Genomic DNA, 5,975 nt, shown 5'->3' with positions numbered 1-5,975 from the left:
GGCACGGATGGATAATTCAAGGGTGGAGCTTAGTCAGGGGCTAGAAAGAATTATCAGGAGATAGGCTGGCCATCACCAACTGGCCATTTAAGCTAACATATTGTCACAAATACAGGCACCTCTACTCCCCTCACCTGTTACCAATGGCAGCTATTGGTTTAGAGGAAGCACTTGAGAGAACAATACATAAAAACTGAAATAGGTATAATATCAATGTGGCCACTTTTAGCTTCATGAGCAAATCATTTGGTTTTATCCATGGGGACAGGTCTGCATATGGACAGTAGGGATATGTCCCCACCAATATTTTGGGAGGAACTAATTGTCCCTACCAATATTTGAGTGAGTTTGTTCACTTTGTCTCCAAGCCGATTGATTTAGGCATGCTAGCCTTTGATTGGCTGATAGGCCGGGGACTATCTGGAGGTCATAGAAGTCATGATAAATAACTACTCCTTTACCACAGTCAAGGGCAGTTCAGCTCTAACTGGAAGAGTTTATCAACTACAAGGGGGTTAAAATGAGGTTACATGAGAGCACACATATGATGGTATCAATTTTTCCCATTACAATACACAGGTTACAAAAACCATCACACTAAAAGAGATCAAACCTACGCCCTTGCTTTTATCCAGGTTTTAGAATGTTGTATTAAAAACAACTGTTGGATGCAATAGCACCCAATCAAAACCAAGACCCTGCAGAATGAGTATCCATGGATGCAAGGAATGATATATGGTTCAGCTGACGTGTAGGTGTACAATATGGAACCGGTGGCCTAATTTCAATGTACTAATTACATTTTCTGGTGCTAAGGCAAACAATTAATAACCCAGGTGCATTTCCCAGCACTGTATTGATTGATGCTGTGGAAGCAGCACCCTTATATCTTGCTGTGTCTGTGCATTGTTATTTCCTCGCGGTGCGGTGGCCCCAGTTGAGCTCTATGCTAATGTTCCTACTTGTTGCCTTTTATCACAGCAAATCTGACACTTACTCTGATAAAAGGATACACATTTGTCACTTGCTGCAAATTTATTTGTCAGCTCCGCAAGGGAAAATCTATCTATGCCAGCAGGTGTGTTTTCTATTTAAAAATGACATCAGCAGTGTTCTCTAAATATGTACAGCAATGTAGCAATGATCTGCTTTTAATCTGAAGCTGGTGTGATTCCTTGGATTTCGCATATGGATGTCAAACACTATCTCGTGGTTTTTCCATCATATGATCAGCACTTGAAGGCCATGTGTCTGTTTGGAGCGCTTGACAATAATAAACAATGGCAGGAGACCAAAGCATTCGTCATAGTGTGCACTGTGTGGTTAAGGAATGGAAGAAGTATAAGCTGGGAGCAAACATTTGTCTAAACCTTTATAAAGTGGAACAGAGTCCAATATACAGCACCCATAGGCATAAAATCTCAGATTCTTCTAAGCTCAGTAAAGAAAGGTTCCCCACTGGAGCCTTTGCGTTGGTGTAACAGGGTGGCAGTCAGGGTCCCTCATCACATCGGACAGTGACATATGACGCCAGCGGGCAGGCTCAGCCTCTCCTCTCCCCATTCATCAGTTCAATGACATCTTAAATTTTAAAGCTTCTGAGCTGTCACAAAGTAAGCTTCATAGTTTCCCACTCACTTTGATAAATCAAAAGCGCGGCCAGCCGGCTGCACCGCCACCAATGGAGCCAATGACAGCCGGGGGGGAAGCCGACAAAGGATGAGAGGCTAAATGATGACTGAGGAATTGCAGAGAGCATGATTGTTAAACTCATCTATTCATGCTGATGACAGGTTTAGAAAAACATTTTAGGTTGTTCTGACTCGTGCAGCGATTCGCAGGTAATGCTGGTCGTTCGGATGATGTGATATGCACATGTAGCCTTCGCAGAAGATCAGAAACTCACAGCCAGATTTGTTTGAGGAAACGATGACAATTATGATTCGATGAAAATATTTGACAACATTTTTTCCATTGTGAAATACACAGGAACTAAATGAAAAGTAACCTTTTAAAATGTAAAGTATGACTACATGTAACAATGATATGAAACACAAATGATCTAATTACTGTTTTATTGGTTTTATTCAGAGATCTGTGACCTCTGCATATGCTACACGCACACACACAAATATATATACATATATAAAGATATAAGTTTATAACATATATTAGATATCCATTGTAAAAATGTGTTTATGTGCATATATTAAAAATATGTATGATAAATTTTTGTATGGTATATATCGTCAAGGTATATATATATATATATATTTAATTTATATATGTAACTTTATTAATACAACATACTTATAAAAATTCTATGTTTATACAGTTTTTCTTATAAATTTGTCTAAAAAATAACGTCTAAATTCCCATTCTGAGAAAGTGGTCTCAGACTTTTGGACCATACTGTATGTAATATCAACATATAGTAACTGGCTTTTTGATGGATATATATATATATATTTATGTAACATATGTCTACAATATAAGCATGCATGCAATAACATACGTATTTGTATGGGATAGACATATTTGTCGATGTATGAAATTTTTATAATTTGTAATGTTTTTATTTTGTATGTACATATGGGACGCAGTGGGTAAGTGAAGGCAGACAGGGACCGCGGGGACAGAGAGTGGGGGAATGAGCCGCAAAAGTCTGACCTGCCGGGAATCGAACCAGTGACTCGACTATGCTTGCTATATGATTACCTCAATTATATAAAAACGTCTTGCTGATCATTTTCAACAAAAAATAGTAAAACAAAATGTAAACTGGCGAAGCTACGTGAGTAGACACTCGCAAAACGTCCCTTACAGTGACGTCCAACTACACCGGCAAACAGCTGGCTCATATCGGCCTCATTGTTTGAATTGGAATTGACATATGAGTCAATTTAATATTGAAAACAACACATATACAATAGTCTAGTAGGCTTTGTGGTCACTCACAGACAGTTTGAGAAACACTAAATTTAAAACACTAATTTACTCGCAGGCCACTATGGGTCGCTTGCGGACCACTGGTAGTAATGGGATATTATCAAACAGTAAACTGTAGCGGATTGTCTCAAGCTAACACCAAATATTAAATAGTATTTCACTGATCAAAGGCAAAGAGTGAATGGAGTTATGAATATTGTGAACTCAGGTAGGTAATTCTACGTGATCAAGAATAAGACAGTAAGTCACCACAAACAGTGTCTTTCTCCACGAAGCTTACAGTAGTGGATATGGAAAAACTTCAAAATTCAAATTAAATACACTAAACACAGAATTTCACTGACAAATACTGGACATAAATGTGACTAATATACACTTTTTTAAGAATAAAACTAAATCAAAACCAAGTGCCAAAATGACAAAAAAATGTTGTAGTTTATATTACACACTATATGTGAATAATATTTCATAAACAGTTGGCAGAATAACCAAATGATAGATGCAGAATATGTGTATGAAAACAAAAAATAAAACATCCACGGGTCGAAAAGGCCACCCCACGGTGTGAGTCAGCTTCCTTATCTAAGGAATAATTCATGTTACAATTCATACAGGGAAACACACTCAAACACTGTTTACACATACGGTCTGTGGTTTAGATCAGAGAGTGAAGGTCTGTGAGGGCCATGTCTCACAAGAAATTAATTCCAGGCAGTGCTGGTTTTATCACATTTAGAAATCAAACAATTTCAATTATGCTGCAGGCGTACAGGAATAATAAGCAGGTTTTGTTTCACTATACTCTTAGCTTGGTTGTTATGCAGGGATATTGGATTTCAGTTTATATGTATCAGGAATAAATCTTAAGGTATTGGTCTACATTTGTTTTTCTTCTTGTAGCCTTAACTTAAGCTTTACAGAAAACAAACCAACATGGAGAAGAAAGGTAAATGAAACACAGATGGAACCCAAATGAGAAATGAATTGATTAAAACTCCGCTCTCTCACAGGCAAGTTCACACATCAGCCATTCAGAGATGAATTTCATGAAGCATTTTCATGACTGTTTTTTTTTTTTTTTCTTTTCTTTTCTTTTTTTCTTCTGGTGTGAGGGAAATGCTTGTGGGAAATGTACATTATTGCTTTTGCTGTTGCTATCCAGCTATTTAAAGCCTGGTATAAGTGCACTTTTGTTCAAGATGAAATATGAATCGGAATAAAAGATAAATGACTGCTCTTCAGTGGCTGCCTACCCATGAAATCAGTTAGAAAAAAATAGTGTTAATGGTGGTGGTGGTGGTGGTGCAGACATCTCCCCTGTGGCCAGAATGACATGGGTTTTCTATGTTCAAGGAAAGCCCATGCTGCTCCCACACATAACAGGACAGCTGACCCTGCTGCTAGTTTTCTGCTGCAAACTAGCACAAGCTATTTGTTAGCCGTGAGCATGCTACCAAATCCACTGACTGTCACAGGCAGGAACCGGCTAAAATGGCTTTCCTTAAATCTCACTCTGAGCTGTAAGAGAAGCCTGCCGTGAAAAAAAGATGGGAAAAGAGACACAGGGACAAACCATTACTCTCACAGCAGATGATAAAATGTGTTGGACCAGTGTGACTAATTAGTGACAGGAGTCCTGCGCGGGACTGTCTTTTTGAATCCGCGTCAGCCTGTTTCTGCAGGATTTCCAACCATTACCAGATGCGACATGTTGCCCCCACCCGCTCTGCCCCTGCCTGACGGCCTGATCACTACTGCCCACAACAGTGCTCTCTATAATGAAGTACCGTTCTGCAATGAAAATAAGACATTATGGATTTTGCTTGAGGTACTGGATAAAAACTTTAGGGAACTTGCCCCTTCTTCTCAGATTCCACAATCCAAGTTGTTCTTTTCTAACAGATACAACCAGATGCTGAAATGTGGCACTTCAGACTGGCAGTGATAATGCTATTGTTTAAGGATTGAAGGTTTTTATAATAGAGATTATCATTTTGTTAAGTTGTATGACAGGGAATGTTCACTGAAATTATGAAATAGGCATATATCCTAACTGGCATCTAGCGGTTTCAGAAAATGGGTTTGATGGGTTTGAGTCTCTGAGATTGCTGCCTTTACCCCAGGACAATGGAGATGAGCTGAATTTAATTAATGTTGTGTCCAGCATTGAAAAATGTCACTTTAAAAAATTCAAGAGCAACATACCTTTTACTTTAGATCAGTGGTTACCACCCTGTGCGCCAGGTTTGCAAGGCATTGCAAGTGGACGATAAATATATATATACATACACACACACATATACATACATATATTTAAAATGTTTTTTTTTTACCTATCACTTCGATAAGCCAATGAAAGGAATTTTTATGTTGTTGCTGACCAAACCACTTTGGCCTACTTGTTTCTCTCAGTCTGATTGAGCGCTAAAAGATGACATCCATGGAAAAAACTGGAGAATTAAAATGGAGAGCTGGTTAGCAACAGGAAGAATTAAAAGGGAATAGTCAGGAGACAGATGGTGAATTGACAAGTGATCTCTCCCCCGCCAAACAAAAAAGAAAAATTGAGCTTCCTCTGCTTTCAGTTCAATCCTTGCTACCATTAAAACAAAAATTTCTCCGTGAACGTATTATTTAGCCCCTGTATTGTTACGGGGGCAGATGTAGGCCTCTGACATTTTTGAGATTTTCAAGTGGGCCATGAGCTGGAAAAGGTAACCTCTCAATCAGCAGTTTTCACAGAGATTATTCCTTGTGTTTTTTTTCTTTGTTTTGTTTTTTTGGTAATTTGGGTGAACCATAGCCGGATTCCAGTCTTCTGAGTCACTGTCTCTTTTGCTCACGGATGGTAATTTCCACATCTGTAAAACAACTAAGCCAAACACAGACTGTAGGTGGAATGAAGAATGGCAATGTCACAGTCTGAAAAATAGTGAAAGAAAAATAGCAACAAGCTTTGACAAGACTGATGAATAGCAAATTCTAAAATTAGTTACAATAATCTGAAAAGCGAAGTTAATCTTTCT

This window comes from Seriola lalandi, unplaced genomic scaffold (genome assembly GCF_002814215.2).
Source record: "Seriola lalandi dorsalis isolate HSWRI2012SDOR001 ecotype SW California unplaced genomic scaffold, Sedor1 jcf7180002054921, whole genome shotgun sequence".
Taxonomy (NCBI): Eukaryota; Metazoa; Chordata; class Actinopteri; order Carangiformes; family Carangidae; genus Seriola; species Seriola lalandi.
The sequence above is the reverse complement of the archived record's forward strand: the minus strand, read 5'-3'. Positions refer to the sequence as shown.